At 46.8% G+C, this 23,967-nt stretch overlaps 1 protein-coding gene across 5 annotated transcripts in view; it reads left to right on the top strand.

The window, feature by feature from the left end:
- Positions 1–23,967, top strand: part of PTPN5 (protein tyrosine phosphatase non-receptor type 5) — a 150,610-nt gene that overhangs the window by 17,744 nt on the left and 108,899 nt on the right. For 2 of the 5 annotated variants that reach the window (XM_050953703.1, XM_050953704.1), the window contains exon 2: positions 17,812–17,881. The exons of the other annotated variants lie outside the window; for them this stretch is intronic. The gene's annotated coding sequence lies outside the window, so the exon portion shown is untranslated. The remainder of the gene's footprint in view (positions 1–17,811; positions 17,882–23,967) is intronic. 5 annotated transcript variants of the gene reach the window in all.

A 23,967-nucleotide genomic window follows, 5' to 3' on the forward strand; every position in this document is an offset into this window, starting at 1 on the left:
ATGAGACCTGGATCTGTGTTTGCAGCTGACTAGCATGTCTGGCTCAACAAGGCAGGGTTCTGGAATCCCGAGCTGGCAGGGGAAATGGGCTCGGAGGCCAATTCAGCACATCAGGTGACAGCCCCAAGGGGGTCTCTGTGACCGAACCCGTCACAACTACCTCCCCAAGTGGCACTAAGCTGTGGTTGGTGTACTAAGGTCAACGCAGTGCAAGTGTAGACACTGTGTTACTTACCTTGAGCCTAACAGGCTTCAAGCAGCTGTCCCACAATGTCCAGCACTGACCGCTGTGGTCACAATTGTGAACTTCACTGCTCAGGGCTCATAGATACCAGAAGTCCCACACCAACACACACACATTTAAATTCCTATAAATTTTTTAAATGCCTTTTCCTGATTGTCCAGCTTGGCGAGCACATCTAGCAGCTCTTGTTTGTTGTGTGCAACTGCCTAATTGACCGTGCTGGCTACGCACTTCACATGTGCTCTGACATGGAGTAGAGAGGAGATACTGGATCTCCTGGGCCTGTGGAGAGAAGAGTCTGTGCAAGTACAATATGGAGCAGCTGTAGAAACATGGACATTTACAAGCAGATTGCACAGGGGATGCAGGAGAAGGGGTACAACAGGGACCAGCAGCAGGGCTGCTTGAAAGCAAAGGAACAGTATCTGGCATATCAGAAAGCCAGGCAGCCAGTGCTGAGCCACAGACCTGCTTTCACAAAGAGTGGCATGCCATACTTGGTGAAGACTCCACTACCACCCTGCAGATGGCCATGGTGGTGAGAACAGTGAGGACGAGGAGGAGGAGGGCCTGTATCCGGGAGGTCCAGATATGCTGTGAGCCAGGACCTGTTTGAGACTCCACCACAGTCCAGTCAGTCAAGCACAGGCAAGCCCGATGCAGTGGAAGGACCCTCGGGTAAGTGTAAATGTATTTCCCATTAGAGTGATGGTGCCCCAACTTAACAGATCACAGCTTTTGACTTTTCATTAATTTAGTTATACTAGAGGAGGTGGTGGTACAACTAAAGTAGCATTATCTGCCTTTTCATTCTGCTGTACACTTAGGTAAGGGAGGTTGGGACGTGCAGAACACTTTGTTTATGTACACTGGGATGTCCATTGAATCCTGGAAGATCTTAATGAAAATTTCATGGAGGTACTCTGCAATCCCCTCCTGAAGGTTTGGAGGGATAGCTGCCTTATTGCTTCCTCAGCGGTAGGATGTTTTCCCACTCAAGTCAGTGATAACTTCAGCAGGCACCACTGCAGTAAACAGGCTAGCAGCATACACACCTGCACGGCTTTGGGACATCAGCAGCAACTGTGCTCTCTCTCTTCATTACCCCGAGGATTGAGATACCAGCTAAAATCACCACTGCCTGTGGAAAGTGGTGCCAGCATTCAGAGCCATTGTCCTATACTCATAGTTTCAGGCAACCTAGCAATTCCTTCTTCTTTTCCCTCACCCCTGGGTGGGCTATACTCACCATGGCTGGAGCTGTGAGTGGTGCCATGCACAAGCAGTCCGAAGCAGAAGTGTCAATAAGCATGTCTAGTTTTTAAAACTTTAGGGGAGCAAGGGAAGGGAGTTCTGAATCTTAACTTTCACTTTCAATTGTGACCATACTGACAGTGACACCTGTGTTTATCTGCAGCTTCTGCTGTTGCGGCCTTGCAGGACTTCCTCTCAACACCTGTGGAATGCCTGAGCCAGGTAAGGAGGAGAAAGAAGAGGACTTGGGATGACATGTTCAATGAGATCCTGCAAGCCAGAGCTGCATCAGACTGAGCAAAGGGCCTGGAGGGTAAACACTGCAGACAGCATGGAAAAGGAAAGAGCAGAGAGGACAAAGTCCCAGTAGGAAAAGAAGTGGGAGATGCATCAGGACATAATGGGGTTTCTCCCGCAGCAAACACAGATGCTGCAGACTCTTACGGACCTACTAGTTCAACAATCATCAGCTCGCCTCCCTTTGCAGTTGATAGAGAACTTCTTTGCAGCACCTCCCTACACCCCACATAACATTCCACATAGCATCAGGGCCACTGCACTCCACTCCAGGGGACCTTATGGACAACAACTTCTCAGACACTGACCTGTGAAAACCATGGTTGCTGTATGTGTAGGTAAAATGGACATGAATGTTCTTTCCCCTTGTCAGGTTCTGTTTCATTAATATTAAATTTTTAATATTTGCTTTTAAATAGCATGGATTTTTCTGAACTGGTTTTGTTAGTGAATAAATTCTATTATTTGGAAAATAATTCATTATTAGTTCACAACATATGCTGCAGAGGGCCTAGCAATTCTGCAAGCACCCACATAATTGTTACTGTACACTGTGCCACAACTCATAGGATCAGTGACAAACACTGTAATAATCATAAATGTGCAGCAAGCACCTCAAAATTAATAGGTGCATTGTCAGTGTTATATTCATAGATTTACACCAAGCACTACACAATTCGTCAGTCCCCAAAACAGCAGGGCTGTGTAAAGTACAGTACACTACAACACATTACTGTGACTCACAGTTAAAGTGCTCTTTCAAAGCCTCCCTGAGCTATATAGCTCTACAGTGAGCTTTTCTAATAGCCCTTGTGTCTGGCTATTCAAACTCAGCAGACAGCTGCTCCACCTCCACCCTGCATCCTGGCAGAAGTCTTTCCCCCTTTGCTTCACAGATATTGTGCAGAACACAGCAGACAGATATAACCATTGGGATGTTTTATAATTGAGATTCAAATCTTGTGAGTAAAAAACACCAGCATCCCTTCTGTCTACCAAAAGCTCATTCAACTGTCATTCAGCACTACTTGCTTACCCGGTAGTTGAATCTTTCCTTGGTGCTGCCAGTGTGACTGGTGTACAGCTTCATGAGCCAGGGGAGTAAAGGCTAGGCTGGGTTTCCCCAGGATCACTGTTGGCATTTCAACATTGCCAAGGGTAATCTTCTGATCAGGAAAAAAGTCCCTGATTGTATCTTTCTGTACAGTCCTGTGTTCTTAAAGATGCAAACATCATGCACCTTCCTTGGTGAGCTGCCAATGCCTGCATAACCATAGAAAAGCAGTCCTTTCTGTTGATGTAATTTCTGGCAAGGTGGTCAGGTGCCAAAATAGGGATGTGTGCCATCTGTTGCTGCACCACAGTTTGGGAACCCCACTGTTGCAGACCCATCCACTATGTTGAGCGTGTTGGTGAGAGTTACGGTCCTATGTAGCAGGAGATGATTAATGTCCTGAATATTTGTATGACAGCAGCCCCCACAGTGGATTTTCCAACTCCGAAAAGGATTTCCCACTAACTGGTAGCAATCTGGCATTGCAAGTTTCTACCATGCAATCACCACTTGCTTCTTCAGTGTCAGTGCAGCTCTCTTTGTGGTGTCCCTGCGCTGGAGGGCTGGCAAGCTTGGCACACAGATCCAGGAATGTGGCCTTGCACATCTGAAAGTTGTGCAGCCACTGCACATCATCCCAAGCCTGCATTACAATGCGATCCCACGATCAGTGCTAATTTCTTGGGCCCTGAAGAGGCGCTCCACCACCTGCAGCTGATTTGTGAACACCACCAACAATCTTGAATTGTGTCCCACAGCAGTCTGTCATCCACGGAATTGTCACGTTTGGTTCTTCTTATGGCTCTGCAAACACTGGAGGTCCTGTGCTTGCAGTGCTTATAGCAGTAATGCAGATCTGTGCAGGCTCCATTCTTCTGTCATAGGTGGTGGACAGCAAGGAGGGCAGCATGGGTTCGTGGATTTTTTCCAAAAGATGCAAAAATTATGGAATATAGATGACATTCTGGGATGAAGACCATTACATACTAGGAAGTTGAGCCCTTGCTTCCAGTCACTCCTGCATGACTCATTTCTGCTCTATCATGAATTGCTAAAACTTCCCAAAAGACACTGCTATGGATGGTTGCACACGGGGATATGTACTGGACTGTGCATTGACCCAAGCTCTCCTAGTAAGTATACCCAGCACCAACACAAGGAGCCAAGTAAGCATGCGCACAAGCAATATACCAACTGCGGTGGCTTCGTGCTGACATAACTTGTGCCACCTAAATTTTGTAGTGTAGCGTGGCCTGAGTATATGCCATCATTGCAGAGCTAACTCAGGCATTGCCCCTAATCCCTCTCCTGTCCACACACAAAAACCTCTCACCTAAGTTTGCAGGGAGGATGCAGGCTAAACCACATGGGTGCTGCTAGTTCTGCAGTGCCTTCCCATAGTTCCCCATGTGTGCTCAAAAGGATATACAAGTTCTACCACAGGCCACTGGGAAAGAATCATGGAGTGGCTTGTCTTCCTGCAGCACAAAGAAACATGGGATGTGCCCCCAGAAGTCCTCGCAGTGCACATGGGTGAGGACACAGTAACTCAGTTAGGGCTTTGCAGTGCAGCTACTCACCCCTGGGGCAGGCTAACCTGGGTGCTTGGACCCACTGCCAATCATCTGAGTTAACTCTGCAGTGAAGGCATATCTGAATTAGATTATAGACTAGGATGTTATATTACAAGCACAGGACAGAGGTAAACCTTTTCTGAAGGTTGCCACCCTACTTGAAATTCACAGGACAATCCCTAAATTTACAGAACTGATTGAGGCCCTTTGTGCTATGAAACGTATTGTTTTAAGCTGAGGGGTGAAATCCTAGCTCCACTGATGTCAGTGGCAAGATTCCCATCCAGATTCTTGATTTTCTACCAGCCCAGCTCAGTAGGGACAAAAATTGTTACCATCTAATAGATGTTTGGTGGCCTCTCAATGAGATGTATTTGGTGGGTGTCCATTGCAGTTCCCTCCACAAAAGCCCACGACCACACTATACATTAATTGACAGACTCAGCATAGACACCAAGAACTCCATGGGTTATAGACACTGAACTATCCCTGTTACCACTAGAGGAAGAGTCCTCTGCCACATGATCAAGGTTGTGGTGTGGCGGCAGGATAGGGAGGAGAAGCTCACTCTGTAGGTACAGCTAGGACTTCATTACAAAGTTGTCAGGCTGACACCTTCTACTAGCACTAAATCCATGCATGGATTATTTTTACAACTGAACTGCATGCTCACGTGAAAATTACTAACAAATGTATTCATTAAGGGTATGTCTACACTGGATTAAAAGACCTGTGGCATGGCTGTGGCTGGCCCTGGTCTGATGATTCGGGCTCGAAGGTCTCAGACTGCAGGGCCAAAAATTGCTATGTAGACATTCGGACTTGGACCAAAATACAGGCTCTTTAGCCTGTGTTTCCTCAATGAGATGCGTGCAGGCACACTCCTACACCTGTGCAGAACCCCATTAATGACAGTGAGACTCCATGGGCATCAGGTTCTGCTTGCCTGCTTCTATTGCAGGATCAGGGCCATTGGACAAGCCAAGATGCTTATAGCACCCCAAGCATCTTGGTTCCATCAGCTCCTGCAGGAGAGGAGATATTTTGCCAGAAATGTTGGTTACCTTTGTACCTTAGCTCTTGAATACATAAAGCTGCATTTGAATGTACTGCAGCCTCACAAAATTCTGCTCACTCGATTTTTTTTGTGGGTAAGTAAAATATAATTAATATTTTCTCCAGCATCGTCTGTCATTCTGATGAAGGGAGTCATTTGGTGCCTGGGCTAGTAAATTTTCCTGATGGTTTTGCAAAGCTGATTTACTATTAAAACAAGAAGGATTTGCTCCCTCTCTTGTACGTCTTTACTTGCCTTGACTTGTTGAATATTATTTTCTTTAGCATCACATCTCCCATTCAGCACTGCAAAAACATCTGTTTCTGTAACAATGCACTCTGCTAGCCTGGGGCCAGGGATTCTCCATCTCATCGAGAAGCTGAGCCTTACTGCTGTCAGTACGAATCACTGCCACCATTCTGTTACACTCACTGGCCATTGTGTCTTGCTCTTTAAGTTTGAGAATGGCAAGCAAGGGAGGTGGAATGGTGGAATGGCTAATTGGCTTGTTTAAGTCCCCTTTAAACATGGAAATCAGAGAACACGAATGTTTACAAGATATAACTATGGCAGAGCTATGAATTTCATGAAGCTGTGGATGTGACTTTACCTTGTTGTGAAGCTGTGGGAGCTCCGTTAATAGCTGAGACAAATCCCGTGACTGAAAAGCATATAACTACTTTAGCTTTAGTTTATTGTGCTGCAGCCATCCACTTGTGCTTTTGAAAATCTTCCCCCCGCATTCTGTTAAGCCCATATCTGCAAATGTGCCTAAGCACCTAACTCTGGGGCTGGTCTACTTACTAGCTGTATGTCAGTCTAAGTTACACTGCTTCAGTTACGTAGGTTATGTAATTGAAGTCGACGTAACTTCGGTCGACTTACAGCAGTGTCTACACCGTGCTGTGGTGATGGGAGATGCTCTCCTGACGACTTACCTTACACTTTTTGGGGAGCTGGAGTACTGGGGTCAACCAGAGAGCGCTCTGCCATCAACCTAGTGGGTCTTCATTAGACAGACCTGCTAAATCGACACCACTGCATCGATCGCAGCAGTGCAGATCTAGCTGTGAGTACAGACATACCGCCAGACTTAGGCACCTAAGTCCCAGTTTTAAGCTCCGCTGCAATCCACAAAACTCCTGTTCAGCTGCTGCCAAACCTATAGGTGCCTAAACTCACTCAGCACCTAAAAGATTTTGCAATGAATGTTCCCTGGGCTCCTAAGTTTCTGCCTCCTGGCATGCACACTGCTGCCTGATTGTATGCATTGAGGGTCCCCTCTTCCAACTAAGCCCCAGAGCAATCCATGAACCAGGGTGTCATAAACAGATAGCTAAGGGTTAATGTCTCTTTCACCTGAAGCACCTGACCAGAGGACCAATCAGAAAACCGGATTTTTTCAACTCTGGGTGGAGGGAAGTTTGTGTCTGAGTCTTTCGTCTGTCTGCCTGCTTTCTCTGAGCTTTGGAGAAGTAGTTTCTACTTTCTAGTCTTCTGTTTCTAAGTATAAGGACAAAGAGATCAGATAGTAAGTTCTATGGTTTCTTTTCTTTGGTATTTGCATGAATATAAGTGCTGGAGTGCTTTGATTTGTATTCTTTTTGAATAAGGCTGTTTATTCAATATTCTTTTAAGCAATCGACCCTGTATTTTTGTCACCTTAATACAGAGAGACCATTTGTATGTATTTTTCCTTTCTTTTTTATATAAAGCTTTCTTTTAAGACCTGTTGAAGTTTTCTTTACTGGGAAATTTCAGGGAAATTGAGTCTGTACTCACCAGGGAATTGGTGGGAGGAAGAAATCGGGGAGATCTGTGTGTTGGATTTGCTAGCCTGATTTTGCATTCCCTCTGGGGGAATAGGAAAGTGCTTTTGGTTTCCAGGACTGGGAACGGAGAGGGGGAGTCACTCTGTTTGGATTCACAGAGCTTGTGTCTGTATATCTCTCCAGGAGCACCTGGAGGGGGGAAGGGAAAAAGGATTATTTCCCTTGGTTGTGAGACTCAAGGGATTTGGGTCTTGGGGTCCCCAGGGAAGGTTTTTCAGGGGGACCAGAGTGCCCCAAAACACTCTAATTTTTTGGGTGGTGGCAGCAGGTACCAGGTCCAAGCTGGTAACTAAGCTTGGAGGTTTTCATGCTAACCCCCATATTTTGGACGCTAAGGTCCAAATCTGGGACTAAGGTTATGATACAGGGAAAGACAAGTGTTTGCCTGATCCAATGGGCATGCTCATAGGCTGCCTAGTATATTGAGTCCCAGTCAAAATCTGGCTGCTGGAAAAAGAGGAGGTGGAAGTAGTGGTCTTATAACTTTTAGCCTTGTGCTTGGAGCACTCATGGGATGTGATAGATCGAGATTCAATTCCCTGCTTAGGCAGTGGGTGAAAAAGGATTTGAACAGGAGTGCTCTGACCCAGTGGTTCTAAACCAGGGGTACATGTACCCCTGGGGGTATGCAGAGATCTTCCAGGGGGACATCAACTCATCTAGATATTTGCCTAGTTTTACAACAGGCTACATAAAAAGCGCTAGTGAAGTCAGTACAAACTAGAATTTCATACAGACAATGAATTGTTTGTACTGATCTATATACAGTACACTGATATGTAAGTACAATATTTATATTCCTATTTATTTATTATTATGGGGTAGAAATAACAAAGTGAGCAATTACTCAGTAGTAGTGTGTTGTGACACTTCTGGATTTTATGTCCGATTTTGTAAGCAAGTAGTTTTTAAATGAGATGAAACTTGGGGGTATGCAAGACAAATCAGACTCCTGAAAGGGGTACAGTAGTTAGAAAAGGTTGAGAGCCACTGATCTAACCACTGAGCTATGCCATAGTCTGGTAATCTTGCCTGTTGAAGGTTAAAGAGTCATTGGGCCAAAGAAAGTATGAGAGTGGCTTTGTAAGCTGGTGGTTTGGGCACTGAGGTTAGAGATCCTGGGTCTAGTCCCCCTACTCTAATTTCTTTTTCATTATCTGTCCTCAGTGGAACAACTTCAAGAGGAGAGACTGAGGGAGCCTCCCCTGCAATTAAAATGTCCCATAGGTCAGTGGTTAGCATGCTCTCCTGAGAGGTAGATAACTCCTATTCATATCATTTTTTCTCCCTCAGGCAGAGAGAAAACTTGAACCTGGGTTGCTCACATCCCAGGTGAATGCTCTAACCACTTGGCTAAAAGTTATAAGGTGGGTGATGTCACTGGACCCACCTCCTCCTCTTTGGCCCTTTGGGGTGGGGAGCATGAGGCAGGTGCCTAGGGTGACCAGATGTCCCGATTTTATATGGACAGTCCTGATTTTTGGGTCTTATATAGGCTTCTATTACCCCCCATGCCCTGTCCTGATTTTTCACACTAGCTGTCTGGTCACCCTACAGGCACCTCACTCATTTTCACAAGAAAGGACTGAAGTGCTGAAGCCACCTGACTCCAGGAGAGCATGTCTGCTTTCACAAGCAGAGATAGGCATCTTTCTGCAGCCCAGACTTAGGGCTTGTGTACATTACCTGCAGGATCCATGGGCAGCAATCAATTCCTCCCCCCCGCCTCCCCAGTGTAGACCAGGTCTTAAGCGCCTATCTCCAGTTAGAGGAGTGGGGCTTAAAATGTACTCCTCTCCTGGGCTTCTTCTATTAGTTATCTTAGGCAGCAGGGCCACTGACAGTGGGGATTTCTTAGGCATTGTTGGGGGGCCACTGACACCTGATTCCTGCAGGCATAAGGTGCTGGAGGCGTGTTGGGGGAGGCTGCGGTCCTGGTGGGGCAGAACAGAGACCCCTGGCCAGGGCTGCAAGAGGAGGCGGAGCATAGCCCCCAGCAGGAGCCATTCAGCAGAGGGGTGGCCTCTCCCCATAGTAACAGGCTCGTCCAGATCATTTGACACCCTGCAGAAACTTAAATTAAATTAAAATAGATATCCAAAAAAGAGGTTAAATTTAGAAATCAAATTTTCCATCAGCATTAAAAAACTAAAAATCAAATTCTGACACGCCTGCCTATGACGTATTTTGTTCATCTTTTGTATTCTGTCCCTCCCAGCCACATGCAGTGTAATGTATTTTCGTCCTTTATCTCTTTCAAGCCCTAAACTTGCTGTACAATTGTGTAGTAAGGTTGGATAACAAGTGACTAGCAATGAGTTACAACGTGTTTCACCTCCGGATTGCTGGTGTATATCCAGCTCAGATTGTCAGTGACCAAAGTTTGTTACCGTCTGATGGATTCTGGGTGGTCTCTCAGTCCACTTCTTCAGTGGAGACATCACAAAACACCCTGGTTACAATTGGCACCGATTGCCTCCCTATTGGCAGTCTTGGCAGAGAAGGCCAAGGACCGGATAAGCTTGGAGACTAAATTAACCTCTCGTCTCTAGAAGCGGCCCCTTCGGGTCAGGTTCAAGGCATGTTCACGGAGATAATATGAAGAAGCTTTCATGCTGTCTACCTGTTCTGTGGACAAGGCCTTGACAGCCCAAGTGAGTAAGTCATGAATGTCACAGTCAGACAAAAATCTCTGTAAAAATGTTTAAACGGACAAGTGATATGTAGCTGATTGGTTTGGTAATGGTATATTAACACAAAAATACAGGAGTGATGCATCCGGGTATCACAGGGTGAACTGGCCCTTTAAGGGAGCTAAGGCTCAGCTTCACCTGTGTCATGCTTAGCCCATCTCCCAAGATGAAGGCTGCAAAGATCAGATGATGAGGAACATGAGACCAAACCCAGGTCTCCTAAGGAAGGAGCAATCTGTGACCAGAGAGAAATAGAGCTAGAAAAAAGCTTCCCAAGAGAGCAAACCTGGGATTCAGTCTCTGTGAAGAGTGGGAGGCCTGTGAAGAAAATGCCTCAGTAGCCTGTGTTGGTCAGGGGAATTGCTTTGATGTTACGTATGAGTTTTGTGTCTGAACATAAAATTGTGCCCTGTGATAAGGGCCTGAAATGGATTTGGGCTTACCTCTTTGGACTAGTGAGACAGTCACCAGCATGCCCATGTGTTAGTGAGAAGTTGGCTTTATACAAATGAATGTAAGTCCCATTGCCCAGCTCCCTGACTCTGGTTGAACTGTTCAGGGAAAGAAAAGTGGCTCTAAGCCACCTGGGGTAGACCAGTTCCAAACCAGATCCTGGCATATCTCAGAGAAACCAAATGGGTGATCCCCTAGGAACTTACTTGTTGGCTTGCGATTTCCAAAGCGCTGTGCACTACAGCTATAGAAGCATAGAATTATGGAATATTAGGGTTGGAAGAGACCTCAGGAGGTCATCTAGTCCAATCCCCTGCTCAAAGCAGGATCAACACCAACTAAATCATCCCAGCCAGGGCTTTGTCAAGCCGGGCCTTAAAAACCTCTAAGGATGGAGGTTCCAACACCTCCTTAGGTAACCCATTCTAGTGCTTCAGCACCCGCCTACTGAAATAGTTTTTCCTAATATCCAACCTAGATCTCCCCAACTGCCCAGCTGGATGCCTCCTACACCAAAATGGGGGAACAGGTAGATACATCTGGTTTTATATCACTCAGAAATTTTCCTACAGGAGGAGAATCCCTATTAGGTCAGTTCTTTGTTCTTTTGTCACTGAATGAAGCCAGGAACCAGGATCTGGTCCCTCTCCAAAACTACTACATGGACCATACAGTAATACATATAGACTGTTCACTCGTGCCTACAAATACAGTTTTTTAAAAATTGGATTTTCCCACCTAAGTATCTAAAAATCTCCTGGCCTTTCTGGCTACAACTCTCTTCTGTCTTTATTTTTCAGCTGCCACAGTTCTCTCTCCACTCATCTAGCCATGTCTCTCATCCCTTCCATCTGCTTCTCTTATCCCCCTCTAGCCCCAGTTGTCCTCTCCACTAGCTATATATCTCTTTCACTCTCACAAAATGCAAAGATCCTGATAATACTTTAGAGTAAGGAAAATAGAGGATCTAAGAATTCCCCCCAAACAGAATTACAAACTGCAGCCTTTTTGTTCCTCAAATCCTTTCAAATTAGCAACATGAGCAGCAGTAGCTAGTGGAGATGGTTTCAGTAAAGATGGATGTTCCCATCAAGTAAGAGGGAGACTCAGACACAGCAGATTGTCCATAATCACAGTAATCAGCTCAGCTGTGAAAGGCCTCTGTTATGCAGAGCATAGAATTAGTGGCAGCTGATGGGAGCAGCAGAAGCAAGTAGGTAGGCCAATGTTTCTCAAACTGGGGTTGCTGCTTGTGCATGGAAAGCCCCTGGTGGGCCAGGCCGGTTTGTTTACCTGCCCCGTCCGCAGGTCCGGATGATCGCGGCTCCCACTGGCCGCGGTTCACTGCTGCAGGCCAATGGGAGCTGCAGGAAGCGGCGGCCAGTACATCCCTTGGCCTGCGCCGCTTCCAGCAGCCCCCATTGGCCTGGAGCAGCGAACTGCAGCCAGTGGGAACCGCGATTGGCTGGATCTGCAGATGGGACAGGTAAACAAACCGGCCCGCCAGGGGCTTTCCCTACACAAGCGGTGACCCGAGTTTGAGAAACACTGAGGTAGGCAAAGTCAAGAAGAAGAGAGGATATTAGGTATGCAGTTCAGAACCTCAGAAAAGATTACAATTATAGTGGTAAATCAGAGGTGTGGCAAGATGCAACATGAACACACAACCAAATAATGCAGGGCACTGTACAGGTGACCTAAGCCATGAAGAACTGCTCCATTTTTCAAATTTATAACATTACTGTTTAGCATAACAGAAAAATGATGCAGGAATATTTTATCAGCAACCTCTTCAACTGATTCTTTTTTCAACCTACCATAAGTCCAGCCACCAATGTGATATCATCTGCTGATGGATAAACTTTCATACACATAGAGTAGAACTGTTGCTATTTAGCAGCCTGATGCTTATACTTTTCAGCTATCTGCCTGTTTTTTGGGGAGGTAGGTGGGTGTACAGATAACTACAGTTATTTCGTAGAAAGAGTGCGAGTGACGTCCATGCCCTCTGACACTAATTATGAAACTGAACTGTCTTCCTGATTTCTGAACTGGAGAGTAGAAAATTTGGGCTAGAAATTGGCTGTACAAGTGCTGCAGTGTGCGGTCTCTAGTGCTTAATTGGATTACAACATCTTTTGGTCTTGTCCTTCAATGGTTCATTCAGTGGGCGAGGAGTAGCAGGAAGGGACAGGTGCTGCTGGTGAGCTTTAGTAGTTACGATAATTTTTCTCAGGTAACCAACAGCATCTCACATCAGCATGAGTAGAAGTAGTGATAGCTTGCCACACCTACTCAGATTTGGCTGATAAATGCTGAGCGTATGAGAGTGGGTTTGTAGCAGTGTTTGTGGCCAATTTTCCTCTTGTTATTGCCTCTTTGTTATGTTTCACATTTTTGAGACTGAGCTTTGTTACAGATTATGATGATGAACTGGGGAGCTGAGACTTCACTGAGATGTAGAAAACACCAGCCAGTGGGAAAAAATGGATTTAGTAGCCAGTTCTTGAGGGACTTTGAGATGGGATGAAATTAGATTAATGGCTATAACAGAATAGTCAAACAACATTTTTCTCTGTGCCTTTCTTTCCTGTTCTACCACTTGAGGTATGAATGTGACTTTTTTCCATTTTGATCATGAGATCAAAGCCTCAAACCAGTGTTTGGAAAAGTTTATTGAACCTGAAAGTATCAGTAGTGGGCTCTCAAAATGATTCTAGCCAAGACAATTCATGAAGTGTTGACCTTTAAAATGGCATTTTACTGGATATGATTGTCATCTTACTTTCTTCCTCACTTCAATTGCTACATGATTTTAGCAGCTGATATCTCACAAACTGCCAGAGTTAGAGATTAATCCTTGTACCATTAGAAAGCTAAGATCTATAGATGTTAGTGCTGCCATCAGATGATGTAAAAGCATTGCTTGCTAGTCCTGGTGATTTGTAAGATATTGGATGTTAAAACTGTCTTTGGTCCTTCACGCTGGTAAGGTTTTCTGGTACTTGTCCAAGAATACATCTCAGCTTCTAAGTAGCTTAACTAAATGTAATAAAGATAATTTCAAAAGTGACCCAAATGAAGTTTGACCCTGTTCTCATTGAATTCAGTGGTAAAACTCCCATTGATACGAATGGGAGCAAGATCAGGCCCCAAATGGTAGTTTGCGGATGCCAGGCCTTGCCACGTGTATTAGGTACTTCCCTGTCTGAAAGGATCTTGAAACGTGGCCAACTGGCAAATCTCATTGTTATGTAGTGATATGATTTCTAACTAGTGCCAATATTTTTTTATTGCAGTCAGCTCACTTTGTTTCTGGTGCTACTGTTTTCCTGGAAAAATTCATCAATATTTAAAAAAAATCACAGTAATGTGAATAGACTATATGGATACAATAGTGATATTTTTATATATTGTATTAGTCAAATTAAGGGATCCAATTCTGATATCCTTATTCATGTGGAGTAGCACCTTATTTTGCAAATGGATTTCAGTGGGGTTTAGCACTGATTGATTTCAGTAAGGCTCCTTGCTTGACACCAATAGGAGTTTTGCCATTGACTTTGATTTCAGTGGGCATTAGGTGTGTAAGTGTCTTTGTGAATCTGACCCTGAGGTGCTGATCCTGCGAGGTATTGAGCACCCTCATTTCCCTTTGAAGACAGTGGGAAAGGAGAACACTCAATGCCTTCCAAGATTGGACCAAATGTTGCCTTTTATTTTAAAGTGTCAAAAACCAGTTAAAAATCCTTTGTTGCTTTTTTTGTTACTTAAGGGTAGTGGAATCTGGCCCATTTGATGCAAATACTAGTGACTATTTGGCAGATCTGATTATGTCTAAATCTTAACCTGCTTACTGATGGAGGTGCTACTTAAAATAAATTTATTCTGTTTATAAAGTTAGTCAATTTCAGGAAGCCTATTTATGGAGAGACAATTTCCCAAACCAAGAGTTGAGTCATTCTAACCACAATTTAAAGCTTGTCATGCATCAAGGAGTGAAAGGAAGAAGAGTGTGATTTATAGTATAATTTTAATCAATAATCTTCACTCTAGGAAGGCAACAATCCTGCCTTGCAAATGTCACTGGGTGCTGACTTTAAGGGGTTCTAAGGACGTGCAAGAATCCACTCTTCAAACCCAGGAATATGTAGGGCTGAGCCCTTCTCTCATTGATACTTCTCCATGGTCCCCATTACTGTATTGTCTGAGCATCACACACTTTTTATTTTAGTTATCCTACAACACCGCTGTGAGGTAGGGCAGTTTTATTATCCCCATTTTATAGCTGAGGTACAGAGAGACTAAGCAACTTTTCCAGCATCACACAGGAAGTCTGTAGGAGAGGGCATACAGACCCCAGGACTCTTGAGTGCTAGGCTAGGCCCCTCTCTCCCCCCTCCAGCCACTGGACCAGCCTTCTTTAAATAAGAAACTGGCAAAACTCTTACTGACTTCAGAGGTGCAGGATTGGGTCACACAGTTCTTTCCTTGTTCTGTTGATATGTTGATAAACAGTTTGAAGTGTTGGTCATGCTGCGCCCGCCCCCCATGAGCACAGTGATGGATACTTGATAGGTTAAAGTGTTTAGGCAGTTAATTGCTTGCTGGGAGCCCGGTTCAGTAAAGTGCTTACCATTTCCTGCAAGGGACTGGGTGCCCTAAATTCTTATGGACGATGCTGGGGTGCTCTGCACCTTACATGCTCAGCCCTTGCCTGTGCATTTGACACTGTAAAATCTTTATTTTGCTGGAACCTCGATCGTGTTCTTGTAAAAAGAGTATAGCATATATAAATATTACAGATGGCCCAATACCACTTTTGTCCAGTATAAAATACACCATGCATGCAAAAGACCCCTACTATGACATGAACTTTATATTTCATAACATGTCTCAATGGTATGCTGTGTATATGCTCTGATCCTCTCCATTGATGCCAATAGGAGTTTTGCCATTGACTGTGATTTCAATGGGAGTTAGACACCTAATTTCCTTTGTGAATCCCATCCTGAATTGCTGAGCAGCCTCACTTCCCTTTGAAGAGAGTGGAAAAGGAGGACACTCAGCACCTTCCAAGATTGGGCCAAATGTTGCCTGTTATTATTATTATATTATTTCAAAGTGACAGAAACCAATTTAAAAATCCTCTTCTTTGTGCTATCCTCAAACAAACAAAAACCTGAACCTTTTTTTTAAAAAAAATGTTATATAAAGACATTGCCTCTTGGACTAAAACCCTGTATATCCTGTATATTGTGTTTCAGGAAGTAATGAACTGTTTTGCTGAAATATAATTAGGGATTTATAATGGAAACGCTGGTACAACCTGAACTATCTCATTGCAAATGTGACACTTGTGACGAAGTTCCTCCTCTACCTTGGTGGGTCCTGCGCTTATTGGCAGATTTTCTCACCTCAGTGATCTTCCCCACAGTCTGGATCAACTCCTCCTGTGTCTAATCAGGAGTTGGGAGGTTTGGGGGGAACCCAGGCCCGCCCTCTACTCTGGGTTCCAGCTCAAGGCCCTGTGGATTGCAGCTGTCTATAGTGCCTCTTGTAACAGCTGCATGACAGCTACAACTCCCTGGGCTACTTCCCCATGGCCTCCTCCAAACACCTTCTTTATCCTCACCACAGGACCTTCCTCCTGGTATCTGATAACACTTGTACTCCTTAGTCCTCCAGCAGCACAGCCTCTCACTCTCAGCTCCTTGGGCCTCTTGCTCCCAGCTCCTCACACGCACTTCCTCTCCTCTGGCTCCTCCTTGCCTGACTGAAGTGAGCTCCTTTCTAAACCCAGGTGCCCTGATTAGCCTGTCTTGATTTGCTGCAGGTGATCTAATCAGCCTGTCTGCCTTAATTGGTTCTAGCAGGTTCCTGATTACTCTAGTGCAGCCCCTGCTCTGGTCACTCAGGGAACGGAAAACTACTCAGCCAGTGACCAGTATATTTACCCTCTACCAGACTCCGGTACACCAGGGTCGGAGACCTCCTGGACTACGACCGGGGAGACTGGCGGGATCCCCTGACGCTCGCTCAGCGCATGGGGCTCTCCAGACCTCGTACTCCACAGCGCATACTTCAGGAGGTGAAGGCCGCTTTACTGCCTGCTGCTCGGGCTTACCTCGACCGAGTCCTGCGAGAGGGCATGCCCTGCCCACCCTCCACCCCAGGCCCCGTGGACATTTTTATCGGGCCCCTGCCTCGTGGACCCAATCGGCCCCCTCACCCTTTCACTGCCAGCCGGCTGCATGATCTGCAGCCGGTTTTGTTCCAGACGGCGCCACGGAAACTTCTGTACTCGCTCGTGCTCCATACCCTTCACTACCTCACCCTCGTGTCCCGCCCCAATACCAAATGGTGGGACCTCCTGCCGCCTCTCGAGGGTGAGGAGCCCCGGTGGGCCAGCTCGTACTCTGCCCTGGTCCCGAGGCCCGCCGGGGATATCAGTTGGCGGCTCCTTCACGGAGCCGTGAGCACGGGCGTGTACTTGGCGCGGTTCACATCTGTCCCTAGCACCTGCCCTTTCTGTGGTGAGAAGGAGACCTTGGCGCACATTTATTTGGAGTGCGCCAGGTTGCAACCCCTGTTCCGGCTCCTCCTGAATATTTTCCTGCGTTTTTGGTTGCACTTTTCCCCTCACCTTTTTACCTACACGCTCCCCATCCGTGGCCCCACGAAGTCGCGGGATCTCCTTCTCAACCTCCTCTTGGCCCTGGCCAAACTGGCCATCTACAACACCAGGGAGAGGAGGTTGGCCGACGGGATTTCCTGCGACTGTAGGGCCTATTTCCGTTCCTCCGTCTGCTCACGCATCCGGGCAGAGTTCCTCTGGGCGGCGTCCACTGGCTCCCTTGACACCTTCGAGGAGCAGTGGGCGTTGTCCGGGGTTCTCTGCTCGGTGTCCCCATCGGGTTCCCTTCATTTAGCCCTATGACCTCACTCCCGATCCTGTTTTTTCATTAGTTGTCCCCCGTAATTACTTGGTGTCCCAGACGTGTGGGTCCTCCCGTTAGGCTGGGGGGAGGCCCTTTAGAAGTGGGCGGGCTTTGCCCGCCCACCCCCGCTGGATGCCAATAGGACCAGACTCCGGTACCCCACTGGTCTGGGTCTGTCACACACTATTAATTAAGGGATCTCTGGGGTGCAGTACGCTCCTTGGTGAATTAGCCTGGCGGAGATTTATTGGCAATTTGCAAATTGGTTTTCAGTTTTGTTTTTAGTTTTCCCTCTTGTTACTGTACAAAGGAATTTTGATTCAGATAATAGGAGATTCTGTTTTACTTTACATTTCTCTTTCATCTCTGCTAAAGAGCACTCTCCCTCCCCTTTTTTTCTTCTGTGCCTTAGGTGAGGGCTGTGGCATCTGATGATTCAGCTGGGGAAATCCTGGAGATGTGGTATAATGACTGTATTCTTGGTAAGTCTATTTAGTGCCTGTTCAGTATTGTAGGAATTAAGTAGGAAATTATTGCCCTAACCTCAATGACAGACCAAATTCTGATCTGAACTCCATGTATAAATCTGGTATAACTCCTTTGAATTTAGAAGAGTTACTCCACATTTACACAGGTTTAACTGAGATCAGATTCATGCCCGGTATAACTGGTACCTAACATTTATTCTATTAGCGGACCCAGAGTAAGATATAAGTAGCTCTTTAATGCGTGGGTGCGGGGGTTAGCTTGCCTTCTCCCATAGAAAATCCTCTGGAGGGGGATGAAGTTGGGGAATGAAAGACCACAACATTCTTTTTGTAGAGTTTCCTCTGAATCAGCTTGTGAGGTGGTGACTGCCCTCTCCCATGTGGCCTCAGAATGGGTGCTGATACTGTGAGGGCCCCATGGATCTGATGGAAATCACTGAAGGCCCAGGTTTATTTGTACACTGCCACTGTGCATTCTCACTGGCTTTGGAGTCCCCAGCCCTCCCTCAGCACCCTGTCAGCACAGCTGCCTGCCTACCATTTTCAGTCCTTCTACAGGGGGTTTGCATAATGTGGAGAACTCAATTTACTTTTAAGTAGATTCCCCACTGGGCTGGTGAGTGAATGCTGTCTGCAGCCCACACCATTCCTATGCACGGATTTCCTGACCCTATAGAAAGGTGAGGGTCATGCAGGAAGAGTGGCAGCCCATCTCTGCTCAGAAAGGGAGCCATCCACTCTAAGGGAGGATCCTCTCTGCTCAGCAATCTTAGCAGAAAAATCTGTCCCTGTGTTATTCTGATATACAATTAGTACTTTAAGGATAGTTTTATCATGATTTGAGCCAGTTTTTTCCAGACATCCTATATCACCAAGAATCCTGTTTCCTTTTTCCTCATGATATGGGATTTTAATCATTCTACTGAAAATATTCTGCACCCCTTATGGCTTGCCTATGCATAGAGTAGAGGTGGGCAGACTACGGCCCACGCGCCACATCCGGCCTGTGGGACTGTCCTGCCCAGCCCCTCCCCCGCAGCCTCAGCTCGCTGTGCTGTCAGTGCTCTGGGCTGCGGGGCTGCAAGTTCCTGCTGGGCAGCGCGGCTACGAGACCCGCCAGGTGTAATGTATTAAATTGCTCCTGGGAAGAATGTGCTGCTTCTGGAGCACCGGGACTGGCAGCTGTAGGTAGTACACTGTAAGTAGCACGTTCCTACAGTGAGCAATTGAATACACTACACCTGGGTAGAGGAGGCTGTGCCTCCCCAAACAGCCTGGCCCCCGCCGCTGCCTGCCCCCCTCAGAACTCCCAACCCATCCAACACCCCTCCCCTCCTTGTCCCTTGATCGCCCCCTCCCAGGACCCCGCGCCCCAACCACCCCCCGGGATCCCACCCCCTCTCCACCACCCCCTGTTCCCTGTCTCCTGACTGCCTTGACTCCTATCCACGCCTCTTCCCCCTGACAAGCTTCCCGGGACTCCCATGCCTATCGAACACCCCCTGCTTCCTGTCCCCTGACTGCCCCCACAGGACCTCCTGCCCCCTATCCAACTCCCCTGGTCCCTGGCCCCTTACCATGCCGCTCAGAGCACCAGGACTGGCAGTCATAAGTAGTACATCGTAAGTAGCACATTCCTACAGGGAGCAATTGAATACACTACACCAGCCCTCCATACGCTTTTGGAACCCCAATGTGGCCCTCGGGCCAAAAAGTTTGCCCACCCCGGCATAGAGTTATTCTTGAAAAATATTTTAATCCACTTTGGAAGTTAGTCTGGGATAGTTATTCTGTTTTAAATGCACACCCTACCTTATTCTAGAATAAATTTAACGTGTAGACAAGCCCTTAGATGCTTATAAGCCCATGGAATGCCTTAAACCAGGGGTTCTCAATCTTTTTCTTTTTGAGGCTCCCCCAACATGCTGTAAAAACCCCACAGCCCACAGTGTCACAACTGTTTTTCTGCATATAAAAGCTGGGGCTGGCATTAGGGGATGGCAAGCAGGGCAATTCCCCGGGGCCCCACCCCACAGGGGACACCACAAAGCTAAGTTGCTCAGGCTTCAGCTTCAGCTCCTGGTGGTGGGGCTCGGAGGCCTCAGCTGTAGTCCCATGCGGCTGGGCTTTGGCTTTCTGCCCTGGGCCCTATCAAGTCTGATGTCAGCCACGCTTGGCAGACTCCCTGAAACCTGCTCATGGCCCCCCAGGGGGCCTCGGTCCTCTGTTTGAGAACCAATGCCTTAAGCTATGACTGTACTGATCAGTGTAGAAGAAATTTCTCCTGCATAGTTGAGTTTTTGGTATTTCAAAAGAGCTTGGCTTCTATTCGGGCAACTAAATGAAGAGTCTAATTTTTTTTCAACAGGGCTCAACACCTAGCAGTCACCACTGTTTTCAGTGGGTGCTGAGCACTTTTTGAATACCTGATCATTTCATTTAGCTGCCTACATAGAGAGTGAACTCTTTTGAAAAATCTGGCCATTATAATGACTGGCCTCTTTCTAGGAGATGAAATAAGTTAGTAGTGGCACCATTAAAATGTATCACTTAACGACTATCATACTCCCGAGGCAGTTTTACAGCCCTCCGCCTCCGCCCCCAAGACAGGCAGAGATGGTCATTAGCCAGGGAAGCTATTTTTATTTTTTTTATTTTAGCAAGTTACCCCAGCTAGGCACTCACTTAGGAATGGCATATCCTTTTCACTATCCTTTTCTACAACCCATCCTGGACAATGATCCCACACTTTCACAGGCCTTGGGTGGCAGGCCAGTCCTCGCCCACAGACAACCTGCCAACCTGAAGCATATTCTCACCAGTGACTGAACACTGCACCATAGTAACTCTAGCTCAGGAACCAATCCATGCAACAAACCTCGATGCCAACTCTGGCCACATGTCTACACCAGCGACACCATCACAGGACCTAACCAGATCTGCCACACCATCACCGGTTCATTCACCTGCACATCCACCAATGTAATATACGCTATCATATGCCAGCAGTGCTCCTCTGCTATGTACATCGGCCAAACTGGACAGTCTCTATGGAAAAGGATAAATGGACACAAATCAGATATTAGAAATGGCAATATACAAAAACCTGTAGGAGAACACTTCAACCTCCCTGGCCACACAATAGCAGATCTTAAGGTGGCCATCCTGCAGCAAAAAAACTTCAGGACCAGACTTCAAAGAGAAACTGCTGAGCTTCCGTTCATCTGCAGATTTGACACCATCAGCTCAGGATTAAACAAAGACTGCGAATGGCTTGTCAACTACAAAACCAGTTTCTCCTCCCTTGGTTTTCACACCTCAACTGCTAGAACAGGGCCTCATCCTCCCTGCTTGAACTAACCTCGTTATCTCTAGTTTGCTTGCATATATATACTTGCCCCTGGAAATTTCCAGTACATGCATCCAACGAAGTGGGTATTCACCCACGAAAGCTCATGCTCCAAAATATCTGTTAGTCTATAAGGTGCCACAGGATTCTTTGCTGCTTTTACAGATCCAGATTAACACGGCTACGCATCTGATACTTTTCACTATGGGCACGCCATGATAGGATCAGTTGCTACATAGATAAACTTGACTAGCAACTCAAACCTCAGCTAATGTTCTTTGAAAGCATGAAGGGCCGTTGGCTACCTACACTCCTGCCCCTCTGTTGGGATGTCACTGTGTTCACTTGTTTCAATAGGAAGTAAAAATAAAGGGATCATGCATGCTGGCAATAGAGTCTTCAGAAGGATATTTACATAAGAATCAGGCAACTAGTCCAAAGTGTAATGGTGATCATTGCCACCCTCTCCCAGGGAAAGAAGAGGTGCTTTCAACTTGTTGATATTGCATGAGGAACAGGGCCGGTGCAAGGATATTTTGCGCCCTAGGCAAAACTTCCATCTTGCGCGCCCCCCTGCCCCCCCCCCCCAAAAATCACATACATTATACACGGTCACGAAATTGTGCCCCAGACCTTTTTTTTTAATCTGCCATGAGGCTGCATCAACTGTAAACGAAAAAAATGAAATTTTATTCCTATCAGTCCTTTTTCTTGTTCACTATTAAAAGTAAAGGATAGAGAATGCATATCACTTACTATAATTAACTATTTGAATTTCATCAACTGTTTGACGTAAATATTGATTAAGAGATCAAGATGACTTTCCCTTAAAATTAAGCAATGTTGATTGTAATCAGAAATACACCTTTTTTAGTCACGTATACATCCTTCCTTCATATCAAAATCTGACTGGGAGTGCTGCGGAACCCATTCTGCCTAACTAGCCATGCACCTCCAAATGATTAAAAACATTAAATGGTACAAACTCAATTTGAATGAAAAATTCCATTTTCTAACTAAATAGGTCACACACACTCAAATGGTTGCCAAGTGCTCTCTGTGGTGGTATGTTCATCTGCTCTAAATGCCTACTAACTTCCCTGTGAAAATAATCTTTGACTTTGATCCAATGAAAGCAGGATGGAAAAGCTCCCCCCCCAGAAGACCTAAGACATGATGGCTGGATGACATAAACAGACACCTGTCCCTCACAGGCACTACCTCATAACATGCCAATTGTGCTCAGGACAGAACATCACAGAGGAATATTATGCATTCAGTGGTCTCTACACTGGCCAAGCAACAGCACGACAACTAACCTAACCAGTCCATCCAACTTTTTTGACTGCTTCTAGGGCACTAGTGAGGGGTAACGGTGCCAGACTGAGCCCGGTGATGAGTGCAGTACAAGTCCACAAACTGAGGCAAGGTGCTGGGCCTAGAGTCCTGCTGAGACTGCTGTCCTGCACCAAGTGGAGCACAGCCTCCATGAGGAGAGAACTCAAATAAATATCACACTCCTTCTGCATGATTCCTCCAAGCACTTCTTCAGGCAGCTGCTATGGGGGTCACTCACAGGCTTAGGCCTGCCTGTTGCAGGCAAAACACAGCAGCAGGGCTTAAAACTCAGACAGGACTGCCCAGAGGATTCAGGGGGCCTTGGGCAAAGCAAAATTGGGGGCCACTTCCATAAAACATTTGCAATACTATAGTAACATGTATTAGGAAATGTAAAAAATAACTAGTCAAATACATTAAAAAATTAACTTGTAATAATTTGAAAATACACTAAATACATTATTTAAAAACATTAAAAGCTGTAATGGTCTGTATACATTTGCAATTACATAATGGGCAGATGATGGGTGATTGTGATGGTTAGTACCAATGGGCTGTCGCTGCCTGGGGGTGGTGCTGTTGTTGCCCAGGGGTGGGTGGGGAGCTGGGCTCTGGGTTCAGGGGTGCCCAGCTCACAGGGGCTGGGCTCAGGATGTGGGGAGATGGGGTCAGGGTGGTGTCCAGCTCACAGGGGCTGGGCTCAGGGATGTGGGGAGATGGAGTCAGGGTGGTGTCCAGCTCAGAGGGGCTGGGCTCGGAGCTGGGGGTCAGGGTGGGGGGAGGGATGGGGTCAAGGGGGATGCCTGGGGGCACTGGGGCAGCTCAGCTCTGCAGGCTGCTGTTCTCTCGAGCTGCCCACATACAAGGGGAGCAGGAGCAGGAGCAGGGACCAGCCAAGGACCAAGGGGGCAGGAGCACAGGCACCTGAGGCAGAGCTGTGGGGAAGCACTTGCTTACCTTGCCCAGCACATGAGTGTCAGGGTCCTCTTTCTTCCTCCACTCCATCAAACCGCTGCTGAGGCTCTTTTCTTCTCCTGCTCCTCACTGGGGCTGATGTGGAGGCTGAGCCAGGGGGCAGCCGCCGCTTTCCTCCGGAAGCCCTTTTGTCGCACCGTCGCAGGGCTCCTACCACGTGCGCTAAGCAGAGCTGCGCAGCTCTGCCCAGCCGCCGCTGCCCCCGCCGGCAATGAGAAAAATTGCATAGGCTGGAGCCCCTGCTCTGGGAGGGAGAGGGATTCTGAGCCTCTGCCTGCCGCCCAGGGATTCCCCTGAGTCAGCACGCCGCCAGCAGCCTAAACCTCTGGGCAGTCGCAGTGGCACCCTAACCCAGGGGGCCTCTGGGCTGCCGGCTGCCGCGGCAGTGCGCGCTGACCCAGGGTCAGCGCGCCTCCGC

Source organism: Gopherus flavomarginatus, chromosome 5 (genome assembly GCF_025201925.1).
Source record: "Gopherus flavomarginatus isolate rGopFla2 chromosome 5, rGopFla2.mat.asm, whole genome shotgun sequence".
NCBI lineage: Eukaryota > Metazoa > Chordata > Testudines > Testudinidae > Gopherus > Gopherus flavomarginatus.